This window comes from Antechinus flavipes, chromosome 4 (genome assembly GCF_016432865.1).
Source record: "Antechinus flavipes isolate AdamAnt ecotype Samford, QLD, Australia chromosome 4, AdamAnt_v2, whole genome shotgun sequence".
NCBI classification, from domain to species: Eukaryota; Metazoa; Chordata; class Mammalia; order Dasyuromorphia; family Dasyuridae; genus Antechinus; species Antechinus flavipes.
In genome coordinates this window covers 54,448,389-54,464,905 of record NC_067401.1, presented here as the reverse complement: position 1 = coordinate 54,464,905, position 16,517 = coordinate 54,448,389, and the positions used below count along the sequence as shown (strand labels likewise).

At 37.3% G+C, this 16,517-nt stretch overlaps 1 long non-coding RNA gene across 1 annotated transcript in view; it reads right to left on the bottom strand.

Annotated features, from left to right (window-relative positions):
- Positions 1-12,407: 12,407 nt before the first annotated feature.
- Positions 12,408-16,517, bottom strand: part of LOC127559369 (uncharacterized) — a 79,533-nt gene continuing 75,423 nt past the window's right edge. The window contains exon 3 of the long non-coding RNA XR_007953116.1: positions 12,408-13,356. This is a non-coding gene — a long non-coding RNA (uncharacterized LOC127559369). The remainder of the gene's footprint in view (positions 13,357-16,517) is intronic.

Here is a 16,517-nt window from a genome sequence, read left to right as displayed (position 1 = left end):
GAATCTATTCAAATAGTCCAGATAAAAGGGAAGGAGGGGAAAGCAGGTTGTAAAAAGGCATACATATATGAATGATAGAATAAAGATATTAGTTAACTGTTTGCATGTGTCAAAGATGACTCAGTTTTTGATATTCTGAGTGAATAAGATATAGGATTTCTAAGAAGTTAGGAAGTTAGCAGAGGGGAGGAGCATGTTTTGGGGGGTAGAAGAGGATTTTTCAGCAGGCATTTGGAAATGATTTCTCTCTTCAAAAGTCTACATTGACTCCCTAGTGTCCATGAAATAAAGTCTAACTTCAGTCCTTTTTTGTACTGCTTCCCTTCATTTTCTCTTTTCTAGCTAATGAAATACTCTCAGACTACTTAAGAGTCTATTCTCAGTTCTGTTCTCATGTAACCAGCTCTATTCTTACGACTTTTCTCATGTCCAAAATAGATTTTCACCTCCAATCTTGGTCCATTGATGTTCCTTCCTTCTTTCAAGGCATATTTTAAGTGTTAAAACTTATCCATGAAGTCTTCCTTGACCTGCTTCCAGTAGTGTGCTAGAGCTGGCTTGCTTTAACTACTGATAGCCACCTGGTAAGCTTTCACTGTAAGAATTTATACCTCAGAAGTCAGCGATGCTATAACCCAGGGCTTGATTTATCATTTTAAAGTTGTCTAGACTTAAAGTGGTAAGGCAGATTAAATGTCAAAGTGTGTCCTATGTACATTTTGAAGGAAGCGGGTAGGTGGTGCAATGGATAGACCACCAATTCCTGTGCTTTATCCATTGCATAGATTCTAGATCCTGAGGTCACAAGGATTTGAGTTCAGATCTGGACACAGAAACTTACTCTGTGACCATGGGAAAGTTATTTAACCCTGATCACCTTAAAAAAAAAAATGTATCCTATGTGTATGTTTTGGAGAGCCAGTTGTTAAATATTTACTATTACCCCATTGTACCAGGTGAAAGTAATCATTCTTTCCTCATATATCTCTTTATCATAGTCCTTTGTCTTTATTATACTCTTTCTTCCAGTATATGTCCTGAATATATACTCATAGGATAGAGGAACCAGAATTAGAAGGACTTCAAAGAGAAATCTAATTCACCCCCTTAGTTTCATAGATTGGGAAACTGAAGTCCAGAGGTGAAACAATATAGTCCTCTTTCCTTTCCTCCCCCCTCCCCCATTAAGTTATAAGAGATATAAGATATAAGATATAAGAGATCAAAATTATTACATCTCTTTCTGAAGTTCTGGGTGACATAAAGCACCTTGTACATTTTCATTGCTTAATGCTTAAATGCCAGTTTATTTCATTGAATTCCAAGAGAACAATTTTTGTCTTCCAGGAAGAAAAGAGGAGAAGATGCTGGAGGAGGCTGTGGTCAGTGGTGGGAAGGATAGAATGGGACTGAAGACCACCTAATTTTCTTAGGATTGGCCCTGCTTATAAAGTCCCCATTTGTCTAACTCATCTTGAAATTATAGGAGTAGAGATGAATTCTTCTCCACTCAAGATCCATGAACAGCTCAGCCACTGATAGGGCTTCTTTATGGATGGCTACTGGAAAGGGACCCAGGTTACCCTTCCCATTCTTGGTCCCTCGAAGTTAGTAGGGGATCTACCTGATTTGTGAGGGCAGGTAATTGATCTCTTTTCCACCCTTTCCCACTCATTATGATCCCAGATGAAGCTGTCCAACTCAAATTTGTATACCATCTCATATTCATAGTTTACACATTGTCTTCCTCATTAAATTGTGAGCTCCTTGAGAGCAGGGGCCATTTTGATTTTTGTCTTTTTTTGTGTTCCCCGTACCTGGTACAAAGTACTTAATAAATGCTTATTGTGTAGTGTAGTTGTAGTATAAATGTTATTATTTCATGGATATAAAACTAAAACTCAAGGAGATGATGACTAGAGTTTGACTCAGGATTTGAACCTAGGGTCCTTGTGATTCCAAGTCCAGCTCTTCTTCTACTTTAATATGCAATTTTGCACAAAAGAGGGTCCACCTCTCCAAAGCAGAGTGTGTACATGTTCACCAGGACTGACCTTTGGCAACACTGTGAATGAAGCTGGAAAAGTTTGTCTTCATGATTCCTTCCCTACACTCCACCCCATGCCCCTAACTTTTTAACAGTAATTCCAAAATAAATTCCAAAGGCAGTTTGACACACAACATTACAACAGTTAGGGTAAAACATCTGGTCCCATCAGTAAGAGTTTCAATGAGGAAGAAAATATTTTTTAGCTATCAATTACAACCTAGAGAAAAAATGCAAAAGAAAAAAAAAAATCGATGAGCTCTTGAATCAGTAGAGGACATCACCTCAGCTTGACCCGTTGCTCAAAATAGCCTCACTGAACAACAACTGAAAATGAAAAATTCAAATGATGATTAAAAAAATAATAATCTCAGAATAAGCTGCCTACAAGGCATGTTGCAAATATTTCCATCCAATCAGAACGTGATGGTGTTACTATCTGCTGGGCTCCGTACAGGGGCAAATTTTGATAAGCTCATTCATATTGAACTGCTGAAAACTTACTATGTCACCCCTTCCAAGAATAACTATATTTTAGAAGAGGATAGGGATAATACTTAGTCTAGGGGAATTAAGGGCTAATGGCATTTCAGCTTTCAATGGGAGTGATCTTAGAGAAGAGGAAAGCATTTCCATTTTCCTTAACACACTGATAGAGCCAAGGCAGGATAGAATAGTAGGAAGTTCAACATATTTGGAGTTAGAGGACCTGAACTTGAATTCTAGTTGTGTAGAACTTGAACTACTTATAGTTTGGGTCATGTTGTAATAATCTCTTAAGGTTCTTTCTAACTCTAATTCTAACTAATTAGGATCTGTGGTTTGTCCTGATTACCTAGAAGACTCTGCTGCTGATACTAATTAGCTGGAGAGCTATATGACTGGAGAATTATACCTGATATCACCTCTAATTATCCAGTCTATTTTGGTTTTAAAGTGTTATTTTTCTCAGTATGTGCACGTGTGTGTGTGTGTGTGTGTGTGTGTGTGTGTGTGTGTGTGTGTTTGCCTCCTTTATCAAGCTGTTGATGCTTTTTTCATACTTTTTTTGGATCATTGCCATTTCTTTTCTCAACTTTTCCTCTATCCCTCTTATTTGATTTAAGAAACTGTTTTTGAGCTCTTCCAGGAATTCTTTTTAAACCCAAGATCAATTCACATTTTTCTTCAAGGCTTTATATACAGTAGTTTTGACTTTGTGGTTTTCTTCTGAGTTTGTATTTTGATGTCCCCTGTTACCATAGTAATGTCCTATGGTCAGGTTCTTTTTCTGTTGATTCATCATTTTCCAGCTTAATTCTTGATTTTTAATTTCCTGTTAAAGTTGGACTCTGCTCCTGGGATGGAGGGATAATTGTACCAAGCTTCAGGTTTTTTATGCTACTGTGTTTAGAACTGGTTTTGGAGGTCTGTAAATTTTCAGCTATTCCAAAGTGATGTGATCTAAGGAGAGATGTGTTTACTACTCCCCTGTACTATGCTCTGGTCTGTGATGGATTCCAAGTATTCTTTTCTGTCCTGAGACTGTGAGACTAATATTCCTCTTTGTCTAGGATTGCAACCCAGGACTGTGATCTGGATTCTTGTATGGGTACTACAACAAAGTCTTGCACTCACTACTAGCCAAGTATCTTTGTAATCTTCTTTTGACCAGTTGTTTAGTAATCCCTTTACTATCTATGGGCTGAGAGTTCTGGAATCTGCTGCTCTTCATTCATTTGACCTCAAAGCTTGCTACTGTCTTTCTGAGCCACTGCCTTCACTGAACTGAATTACACTTTCACCACAGAGCAATAGACCTTTCTTGCCAACTGTTTACTTTGTCTTGGATTGGAAAATTATTTTACCCATCTTTTTGTAAGTTCTGCAACTTCACAATTTGTTTTGAGGCATTATTAAAGTAGTTTGGAGGGGAATTTAGTACAATTTAAGTGAGTCCCTGACTTTTCTTGACCATCTTCTAATTAGCTTAAGTTTAAATGACCAAGGAACTTTGGTACCCAAGCTATATAACTCAAAAGTTGATCCAAGACGCTAACTTTGCAAGGCACCTTAGAAAATAGTTTCCCTGGATTAATGGTGGCCATCTTCTGGGTCTGGATAATCACAAACCCTTCAATCTGTTGAACTGAATTCAGATTCTTAACTAAGGTGATATGACAAGAATTTAATCCCAGTGTGATGAATTTAGCAAGTGACAAGTTTAGAGGAGACCATTGTATTTCTTTTGCGGTAGAGAAATAAAAGAGCACCCATTTAGCAAGGATAATTTATTAAAATAGGAAACTACCAGGTGTCCAAATAACATGAGCACCTTCCTCCATTCTTCTAGCTACTGCTCTAGATGGCACAGTAAAAAGGGAAGTGCTGGACTTGAAAACAGAAAGACCTGAGTTAAAATCTGGCCTTAGATACTTACTGAGTGACCCTGGCTCAACTTCTGTTTGCCTTCATTTTCTTAACTGTAAAATGGGGATCCTAACAGCGCCTATATCCCAGGGCTGTTGGGATGATTACAAGAGATTATATGTAAAGCACTTAACATAGGGCCTAGCACTGAGTAGGTGTTTAATAAATGCTTATTCCCTCCCCAGAAGCTAGTTTGTTCCAAATTAGTGATTTGGAACCTCTGTTTCTCTCCCACAAAATGAGAATCTATTTTTGTGCCATTAGCTCTAAAGTTTGATTTGTGATACTTGCCTCAGATAGAAACATTCCTAGTTTTAGCTTTCTGGAAGTGGAGGTGGGAAGTGGGGTGGGGTGGGGGGACAGGGTAGACTGTGCTCTTCTAGAAACAGCTCTTTGGAACAGGATTGCTGAGGGTGAGACTGAGGGGAACGGAATGGGAGTGGGGAAGGCAGTAAGTTATTTGCAATAACAAAGAGCTAGAAACAAAATATGTGTCCAGTGGTTGGAGAGTGACTGAACAAGCCATACATATGAATGTAATGGAATGTTTGGGGGACTTTTACAAACAATAAATATGAGGAATTCATAGAAATATGTAAAGAAATATGAAAACACTTGAATGAAGTTGATATACAGTAAAGAAAACCGGGCTAAAAAAGCAATATTTGCAAAGTCTACAATAACATAAATGTAAGCAGCATTAAAATGAAAAGAATTCTGGTGAAACTCAAAGGTCATTGTTAGAACTATTCTGTCAAAGATAAAGGAGATATTCTTTCTTTTTTGCAGGGGGATTTAGTTAAGCATTTGTAGAAAGGATCTCTTATGTTAAGACAAAGTATCTCAATATTTTTTAAAATTTAAATTTAAAGAGCAGAATCTGATATGTATTTGATGCTTTTATAATTCCATGACCTTGAAGAGGTATTCCCAACTCCTTCCCATCCCCATCTGTGAAGAATAAAACTTATACAGATCTATAAAGCCTTTACCTATACTTTCTCACAAATTCTCTTTAGCAAATCTGTCTGAAGTGCTGGAGGCTTCCCTATAGTGGATTTGGTATTTGGGACACACCAATGCAACATAGGCTGGTGATATCATGATATTCTTACTACCTAACTTGCTAATTTCCTTTTCCATTTATGTAGACTATGGATGATATCTTTCAGGCCATTATCTGTACTTTTTAGCATAGGTAACATGCTGCAGACTATTTATACTCTCTATGCATCATACTGTTAACCTTTGGGGTAATCTGTAATTTTTATTTTATTTATTTATTTTATGATTTAATGCTATATAGAACATCAAGGTAACATTGGTATTTTTTTTAAAGTGGATTTTAATTTCAGTGATAATCTTAGGTTGAAACACTGGACAATTTCTCAAATATAATTCAGAAGAATGTCTTCCTCTTATTTTTTCTTTGCCTAATTCTTATCCATATTTTCCAGCTGAAGATGACATGCATACTAATTGACTAACTCAGTCCCAACTAACTAACCTAACTAAACCAGACAAACCCAACCAAAGGTATATATAATATTCTGGGTGACATGCATTCTTCATCTACTTGATCTTTCTTCTCTGGATTACTGATCCTTTTGAATGACTCTGGATCTCATTAAAGAAGTCTTAGTGTCTCTGAGCTTAATAATAATCAGGCCAAGTCACCAAGTATTTATTAGACACTAACTATATGCTATCCATTCAATGGTATCCAACAGAATCAGAATATTCCCTTTGGTCATCAAAGTCAAGAAACTGGGGAGGGGGTGCTGCCCTGTCTCGCCATCCACCACGATGCCTTTAATAGTAACTTAAACCTGATTTAATATGTACATTCATGTCTTTTGTAGAGATAAAGAAAGAAGAGAGTTTTTTTCCCTGGTGCCTCCCCCTATCCCATTATCATTCTGGTGGTGGCCAGAGATAGGGGACAAGCTGGGTGGGGGATGGAAAGAGCAGTTTAGTCACACAGATCAGCTTCTGTTGGCTAGAAGGCAGCAGCATGGCAGATGGCCAATGAAAGCAATCTTGTTTGCAGATAAACAACTCAGGGACTGGGGGAGAGAACAGCCCATCTTTGTTTGTCTTAGATCAGACCAAACTGATCCTCTTTTTGAGCTCCCTTTCCTCCACCCCATCCCATTCTCTGAATTCCCCAGACCCTGTTCCCTTTGCTTCCTAAAGCCTTTCTATATAGAGTTGATGGTATTTTCTCTTATCAAAATGGATAGAATTTTTGTCTTCAGGGTCTGCTGATGATGATAGTAGATGACTTTCTTAGTATGACCACTTTTCCTTTTTGAGATGGCCAGCTGTTCTTCTCTCTTTGACTTTATAAACAGATTGTCTTTGACTTATGACCCTTCCTGTCTAAGCATAAGCTGCATTAAAGACTCTTCCCTCTACCTTCTTCTCAAAACAGTTCTACCTTACTGATATCATACCTTTCCTCAAGCAACCTTCTCTCTCTATTCCCATTGTTATGATTCAGTTGTGTCCAACTCTCTGTGATCTCATTTTGGAATTTGCTTGGCAAAGATAATGTACCAGTTTGCCATTTTCTTTTCCAGCTTATTTTATAGATGAGAAACTGAGGCAAACAGGTTAATTGACTTGCCCAGGCCACACAGTTGATAAGTGTCTAAGGTCAGATTTGAACTCAGAAAGATGAATATTCCTTATTAGCTATGTGACAATACCACCCACTTCAGTTCAATTCCTTCAATATCTTGTCTTGCACGTTAAAACAGTTGACCTTCTTGGCTCAGTAGCTGGTTAAAAAGGGTAGAACCCTGTCTCTTACACTTTTTAAAATACCTTACACATTGGAGGTGCTTAGTAAATACATGGGGAGTAAATAGTCTGGAAAGAATTTTAGGGAAATCTTACCACTTCCTTGGAACGGGGTCATGAAAGAATGCTGGAATGTGGAATATGTTTGTATCATTGGCCTTTGGAAAGGGATTGGTAAAAAAGGGAGTTGGCTAAGTTCATTCAGTTTTACCCTGGCTTGGATAAAGACTTGCTCTCTGTAACAGCAGGCCAAATAGATATTTTAAACCAAAGGGAAGCAGGAGCTCTCAGGGGTGGGATGAAATGGGATGGCTGGATATGATAGGAAGTTAAGATAGTCTATGGACAGACTGTGGCATAAATGACTAAACCTGGCAGAAGCATCAGCAGCAGGGTGTAGTGGAAAGAATCCTTCCCTGGAAAAGGAATTTGGCGGTCTTCATTTTAGATCTGATCCTGCCACTAATTAGCTGTGTTGTGGTGTTTAGGCAGCGGTTTTCCCTTTGGGAACCTCAGTTTTCCTCCTCCAAAAAAAAAAAAAAAAGAAAGAAAGAAAGGTTGCACTAGTTAGTCTCTAAATTCTAATGACCAGTGGATCTATAACAGCCTTCACTAAGTCTCCCTGTTCAAAACTTTAGCGTTCTCTTCCCCTTCTCTGCCTCGTCTCTCCAATACATTCAACCTCCAGAGATTTAGAAATTTCTTGACTTTAGTTTCTTTATCTGCAAAATGAAGCAGTTAGAATAGATGATGTCTAAAATCCCTTTCAATTCTAGGATGGGAGGAAACAAACATTTATTTATTAAGTGCCTACTATATGCTAAACACTTTACAAATATTATGTCATTTGTTCCTCACAGCAATCCTGGGAGCATTGTTATTTTTGTGCTATTATTATCCCTCGTTTGCAGATGTGGAAACCCAGGCAGATATCAAAAAGTGACTTCTACAGGGTCCCCCAATTAGTAAGTATCTGAAGCCTTCGAGTCCAGCTACTTCTCTACTGTGCCATCTAGTTGGCTCATCCATGATCCTTTTTCTGAGTCTAACTATATAGTATTTCTCCCATTTCCCCCTTTTTTCTATCTAGATTGTTTACAGTGGCTTCCTGTCAAGTCTTCTCCCTTTAATTCTCCTCTCCTCTCCCCAATAAATTCTTCAGACTCTTTACAAATTTCTCCGGACAACAGTTTGGGGTAGTAGATAAAACACTGTACTCACTAGCACTCAAATAGTGCCTCGAATATGTACTAGCTTTGGGACTCCAGGCAAGACCCAGTTTGTGCCTCAGTTTCCTCATCCTTAAAATAAAGAGGTTGAATCCTTTTTGTACAGCAAAATAACTGGTTGGATATGTATACATATATTGTATTTAACTTATACTTTAACATATTTAACATGTATTGGTCAACCTGCCATCTGGGAGAGGGGTGGGGGGAAGAAGGGGGAAAATTGGAACAAAAGGTTTTGCAATTGTGAAAAATTACCCATGCATATATCTTCTAAATAAAAAGTTATAATAAAAAAGAACAAAAAAAAAATAAAGGAGTTGGACTCACTGATCTTTACGGTCCCTTCCAGCAATAAATTTTTGATCCTAGGATTGTATCTGATTATTTATGTGTATGCCTTTCACATATTAGCAGTACAAACAAAAACTAGACATTCCTCTTATCCTCAGAAAATTAAAACTATATGCTATAGACTCAAGCCAATATGTGTGGGCAGAAAAAAAAATTGTCTCACTGGATTTTCCCAAACTGATGAAATGATTATTCTAACCATACTAATAATGATAACGATAATACTTAGATGGGGTCATGTTAAATTTTAATTCCACCTACTATAGGAGGGCTTTCCAAGTCTCCCCACTACTCATGCCTTCTACCCTATGCAGAGATATTCCCCATTAGTATGTGAGTTCCTTAGGAATTATCTTTTACCTTTTTTTGTAACTCCATTACTTAGCCTAGTGATTAGTATATAGTAGATACTTAATAGGGGAAAAAAAGCTTGTTGACTGACTGTTAAAAATGCTACTCTGTTATTCTGTGTTACTGTTCCTCTGGTTAAAAACTCCCATTGACTCCTTATTGAGTAAGGAATCATAATCTGGCTTTCCAGCTTCTTCATCTGCTACTTACCTCCTTGGGTTCCTACATTCCATCCCAGTTGGACTATTTGCTACATATTCTGTACCTCTCCCCTCATCTTCCCACCTGATACCCCTTGGTCACATTGTTCCCTGTACCTGGAATGACCTTCCACCGTACTTTAAAGAAACTCTAAAGTCTAACTTGAATATCATCTCTTCCAGGAAACTTTCCCCGTAAGGAAATGGCTTTGTCCCTTTTGGATCTCACAGAGCTCCTCACTTGTACTTCTCTTATGCACTTACATGTTATTTTATGTTACAATTACTTAGGTGTGACTCACAACCCTCTAGCTACTAGGTTGTAAGCTCCCTGATGATGGGACTGGATTTCACTCCTTGGGTGTCCTTAGGGAAGTAATTCTACTTTTCTGGGTCTCCATAAAGCAACTGAGCTAGAATTAGATGATATCCAAGGTTCTTTCTAATTCTCCAGCTATGATTCTATTTGTCCTGTTATTTGCATCTACCCTGAGGCCCAACTGGAATACTAATATACTGAAAGTTATGGCACAAGAAACAGTTTCAGAGAAAATTAGGAAGAATATATGAGCAGATGCAGAGTTAAATGAGTAGAACCAGAAAAATATACTATTTTAATTATACTATATAAAATAACAACATTGTAACTTAAAGAGCTTTGGAAGATTTAAGAGCTTTGATCAATGAGATGATCAACCATGGTTCCATAGGACTGATGATGTAACATGCTGCCTGTGTTCTAATAGAATGCTTGATAGTCTCCCAACTACTAGATGGGTCAGTGAATACAATGCCAGACTTGAATTCAAGAAAACTCATCCTTTTTACTTCAAATCAGGCATCCTGATTAAATCACTTAATCCTGTTTGCCTCAGTTTCCTCATCTGTAAAATGAGCTGGAGAATGAAATGGCCAAATGGTGTCATGAAGAATTAGACATGACTGAACAACAAAAACAAAAAAGCATCCACCATGCTTGTAATTCTCTCTGTTTCTTGATTTAGCTGATTTTCTTCAGGTCCCTGATAAAATCATACTTTCTATAAAAAGTCTTCCTGGCTCTATCTTAATGGTACTACCCTCCTTCTGTTAATTATTTATAACTATTATTTGTCTCCAACAAGGTGCTCCTTGAGGTCAGAGAATAATTTTTTTCTTTTGTCTTTCTTTGTATCCTGTTTTCCTAACATTTAGTACAATGTCTGACATATGATAAGCACTTAGTAAATACTTGATGTTTACTATCTAGCCTGAATAGAATACCAGCTGGCCATTGGTAAGCAGTGGGACATAAGATTGAATGGATGATTAGGCCCAGATTATAGATGACCTTTAAAATTAGACTCTAGTGGAATTAATTAGCAGCTAAGTGGTGCAGTAGATACAACATCTGACTTGGCCTCAGGAAGGGCTGAGTTCAAATTATTCCACATATACTTATAGCTCTAATATTCTGGGCAAATCACATAATCTCTGTCTGCCTCAGTTTCTTCCCCAAGTAAAAGGGGGATGATAATAATAATACCTACTTCCTTGACTATTGTGATATACTTATAAAATGTTGCAAAAATTATAAAATAAATACTTTGCAGATCTCAAAATGCTATATAAATATTTGCTATTGTTTCTATTGTTTTTATATAAAGATGGATTTCACTTGAGCTAGAAAATGAGCTACAAAAACTTCAATCTATTATGTCCCCTCATAAACACCTTCCTAATTGTGTAATTTTGTGTAATTGTGTAAAACTGCCCTGAAAGTATAGAGAGCATATCTTTTATGTCCCTTAAGTGCTTGGTACACATAGCAGTTAAACTGATTTTTTTTTTAACCTATTTGTGTAATGTTCTTGCCAAAATAAAATATTCTCTTGTTGAGGTTTTCTTGGGGTCTCTGGAGGCAGTCTTCCTTTCAGTTCAGTAATCACCACAAATACAGCCAGGTATTAAAGTCCAAATCCTTTATTATCTCTTTCAAAATTTTGTCTCCTTTCCTGGGGCCTAGTTAGCTTTCTTATAGTCCAGATCTTTTATTATCTCCTTCCTGGGGCTGGGCAGATTTCTGGAGAGCCCAGTCTGGCCTTGGTCTTAGTTGGGGAGGTATACTGGTCCAGGCCAGCCACCAGGAAGATTGAAGATCCAATTGAATTTCTCCCCTTGGTTCTGAGAGCTTAAGCTCCTGCTGTCAGTCCTTTGCCTTCTCTCTGAATGTCTCTGAATCTCCCTGGCTGGAGTTTCTAGCTTATATGCTCCACATTGAGTACAAACCAATCATTATATCACTAGGAAACCATTATTTATTGTAGGATTAAATCAATGCTAAACTGGATTTAACCATTGTCTCAATTCCACTTAGTACCTTGTTTCAGGTTATGGCTCATAACATCTCCTTGTAGGATTAAATCAATCATACTGAACCATGTTAAATTAGACAACTATTGTCTCTATCAATTCCACTGATTTAGTACCTTGTAAGAATCCTTTGTTTCAAGTTCAGAGTTCTGGCCCATGACATATTTGTAAAGAGCATAGATCTGGACACAGGCCTGGACATCCTTAGATTAAAATTATATCTTCCTGGTTGCAAACACTCCCTGAGCATCCTTCTGAGACTGACCTGTCTCAGCTCCTACCATGTCTAGGATGTAGTAGGATAAGCCCAGCTCAGGTTACCTAGGCAGGAGGTGGGACCAGTTTCCCCATTTCTTCTCCTTCCCAGATATGTGTAATGTGCTTTGGGAAATGGAGATTGAGAATCCTGAATTTATTGTTAATCTTGCATTCTTTTAAAGTAAATGCTTTGCTAAATCATATGATATTACTTATTCTGACCAGATCAGGGGAGATGCAGAGGATTTGAGGATTCTTGAACCCTCAAATGAAAAATGATGATTAGTCCTTGAATATCATGGACCTGGTTGTAGCCAATAGGAGCCCACTTTAGAGCATAAATTCTTTGAGGACAGAAATGGTAACTAACACTCTTTAACCCCCAAACTAACTAGCTCACTGTTCCCTCCTCCGCCTCCTGTACATACATTTATTTGAAGGGTTTTTTTTTTTGTTTGTTTTCCATTTATTTATTTGTTAATTAACCAATGAGTTGCCAAAGATGATGGAGGAAAGAATGACAGATGGATAAGAAACAAATGATAGAGGTGAGTCAATAAATGCCAGTGACTTTATTTAGAGGAAAGGAACAGAAACTGACATTTAGTGAAGTTTTCATAGCAAGTTGAACAATTCCTATTAGTGAACCTTCACATTGACCATTCCCCATACCTAGAACTTCTCCACTTCCATTCTTCATAATGAGGTCCTTCCTGTTTTCAAAATTTAATTTTTCCAAGAAATTTTTCTGAAATATGACTTGTTTTTGCCACATTCAGGAATCTCCCTTATGTACTTTTAGAGATAGCTCAGAATTCAGTAGTTCCTGAACATAACTTTCTGTTTCCATCTTTCCTGTGGATGTATGAGCAAGCATTATCTGTTTTTATTTAGTGCTTAAATGTGTTTAGTGCTCAAAATTGTGCCAAATCCTGTGGATGATATGGATGAAGTTGCATTTTAAATCTGAAAGAGACTTCAGAGGCCGTCTTGTTCAAACCTCTTTTTACAAAATGAGGAAACTAAGGGCCAGCAAAGGCAAGGGAATGGTTTAAAGAACCCATAGACCCAGATTGAGATCAAGATCTTCTGCTTCCAAATACATTGTTTAATAGTAATTGTTGTCAATTAGTCTTTTTATTTGTGTCTGACTCTTCATGAATCCCTTTGGGGTTTTCTTGATAAAGATACTGGAATAGTTTGCCATTTTCTTCTCCGACTCATTTGAAGATGAGAAAACTGAAGTGAACAGAGTGAAGTGACTTGCCCAGGGTCACAAAGTATCTGAGGTCAGATTCAAACTAAGGAAGATGAGTCTTCCTGACTCCAAGCTTGGTGCTCTATCTGCTTCCTAAATAGGAATAAAAAGTAATATGTAATTAAGTAATAACCTCCCTGAACTTCAATTTATTCACTTGTAAAATAAGGAAATTAATTAAGTAATTAAGTAATCAAGACTAAGTAATTTTGAGTCAGAGCATTAGAGAATGTGAGGGGTGGGAGGGCTCTCCAGTTTCCTTGAAACTCTTAATTTTCCAACTTGGTCTTGGTCAATAGTGCTATAAGAAATTCAAGGAGAGAGATATCTTTGTAGGCTAGAAGATCTTCTAGATTCTTGGAAAAATAAGTAGGCTTTGAACTGGACCAACAGATGAGTATCTTTTTGATTAAATAGAAAGCAAAAAAGAACGTTATTCCAGGCAGCTAGAAGAGCATGAATATTCTTTTGGAGTAGAGGTAGCGATAACCATTTTACATTGTTGGATAGATAGTGAGAAGATAGGTGATGGAGAAGTCATCAGTACTGATATCATACTCTACAATTTAGACTCAAGTTTGCCAGAAATAATTTTATTTAACATGGATCATTTCTAGTCTGGAGAGCTTTCCCTAAATGGTTATAATCACCCATAGCCTCTAAACATGATGCTCTGCCCCAAGACAATTTTGGGTAACATAGAAATATTAAACAAGGAAACAGTATCTGAAAACACAATCTGGGTTAACATTCTAGACTTTATTGAATAACCAAGTTATTATCCTTTTTCCTGCTGGCCCGCCCAAGAATTGAATTTCCATTGATTTTTTATTACTTTCTTAAAATAGAAGGGTAGACCCTAGCAGCATCATTTTAGGTAAGTAGTGAGGCAAACAAGTGAAAAGAGATTAGAGTTAAATTTCTAAATTTAATCAAGAACTTTTCCCTCTTTTTTCCTTTCCAGGAGTCTGTAAAGGACTTTAGAAAAAAATGTTATGTTTTAACATTTTCAGTTTTATTACATATAGGCATTTACACTGGATTGGTTGGAGTCAAACATTTGTGTAGTGGGACATGTTTGGAAAGGTAGGTTAGAGCCAAGCTTTTATTTGATTATATATTTGACTTTGATTGTCAAACTGATGTATTTGATCAAGAGACAAGGGTCAAAAGGTTTGTTGTTAATGGACTCCAGTGACATGGACAACTCTGGGCAAAATTGTGAAGAATTTTTGAAGGATAATGACTGGCTTCTGCTTTTGGCAAAGCTGAGGCCACTGAAGGTTTTGTGAGCATAGAAGCGATGTATGAAAGTAACCAATTTAAAAAGATTACCTGGTAGAGGACGTTCTCTCATGTTTCCCTCTCCCATCAAATACTTCTCAAGTCTAAGAACCATGTTCTTAACTTTCTTTTCTCCCTCCCTTTCCCTCTTCTCTCTTTCTCTCTTACTTCCTCTCTCTCTCTTTCTTTCTTTCTCTCTCTCTCTTTCTCTCTTTCTTCCTTCTTTCCTTCCTTCCTCCCTCCCTCCCTCTCTCTTCTTCTCTTCCTCCCTCCCTCTTTTTCTTCCTTTCTTCCTTCTTCCTCCTTCTTCCTTCCTTCCTTCCTTCCTTCCTTCCTTCTTCCTTCCTTCCTTCCTTCCTTCTTTCTTTCTTTCTTTCTTTCTTTCTTTCTTTCTCTTTCTCTTTCTTCTTTCTTTCTTTCTTTCTTTCTTTCTTTCTTCTTCCTTCTTCCTTCTTTCTTTCTTCCTTCTTTCTTCCTTCTTTCTTCTTTCTTCCTTCTTTCTTCCTTCCTTCCTTCTTTCTTTCTTTCTTCTTTCTTTCTTTCTTCCTTCCTTCTTCCTTCTTTTTTCTTTCTTTCTTTCTTTCTTTCTTCTTCTTTCTTTCTTTCTTTCTTTCTTTCTTTCTTTCTTTCTTTCTTTCTTCCTTCTTTCTTCCTTCTTTCTTTCTTCTTCCTTCTTCCTTCCTTTTTTCTTTCTTTCTTTCTTTCTTTCTTTCTTCTTTCTTCTTCTCCTTCCTTCCTTCCTCCTTCCTTCCTTCCTTCCTTCCTCCTTCCTTCCTTTCTTTCTTTCTTTCTTTCTTTCTTTCTTCCTTCCTTCCTTCCTCCTTCCTTCCTTCCTTCTTCCTTCCTTCCTTCTTCCTTCTTCCTTCCTTCTTCCTTCTTTCTTTCCTTCCTTCCTCCTTCCTTCCTTCTTTCTTTCTTTCTTTCTTTCTTTCTTTCTTTCTTCCTTCTTTCTTTCTTTCTTTCTTCCTTCTTCCTTCTTCCTTCTTTCTTTCTTTCTTCCTTCCTTCCTTCCTTCCTTCCTCCTCCCTCCTTCCTTCCTTCTTTCTTCTTTCTTTCTTTCTTCTTTCTTTCTTTCTTCTTTTTTTCTTTCTTTCTTCTTTCTTCTTCCTCCTTCCTTCCTTCCTTCCTTCTTTCTTTCTTTCTTTCTTTCTTCTTTCTTTCTTTCTTTCTTCTTTCTTTCTTTCTTTCTTCCTTCCTTCCTCCTTCCTTCCTTCCTTCTTCCTTCCTTCTTTCTTTCTTTCTTTCTTTCTTTCTTTCTTTCTTTCTTTCTTTCTTTCTTCTTTTTTTCTTTCTTTCTTTTTCTTTCTTTCTTTCTTTCTTTCTTTCTTTCTTTCTTTCTCTCTTCTTTCTTTCTTTCTCTCTTTCTCTTTCTTTCTTTTCCCCTTCCTTCCTTTATTTTTTTAATTTGCTGAAAGGCAAGATAGCCAAGTTTTCATTCCTCTTAAATTTGACTCCTGACTCTTGCACATCCCAGCTTGAGTACCTTTTCCTCTCCCAATTCCTAGTGCATTAACTTTCCCTATTAAAATATAAACTTCTTAAGGACAGGGAACATTTCTTTCTGCTTACATGTATATTCCCAGAACTTAACACATGTCAGGCACATGCTAATAAAAGCTTAATAAGAGCTTGTTGACTTGTTAACTCCTGAGGGTCTCCATGCTTTTCACAAACATTACTCTACAAGGAAAAAGAGCAAATCTGGAAATTACAGCTAGGATTTAGTTGGATAACCCCTTTACTCACATGTGAATTCACACCTATTCATAAACCATAACTCACAAAACCCTGCATTGTATTTACTTTTACTGTTCAGTGAAAGGATACAGCATTGCTATTGGGCGTGTTCTCCACTGATCTCTCTTGTCACATAACTGTTAGGACCTGCTATACTGGATACATCCAGCTACCTGAGTGAAACTCTCCCTCACTGGATGTCACCCTTGCTAACCATGTTCTACAGGGGGCTC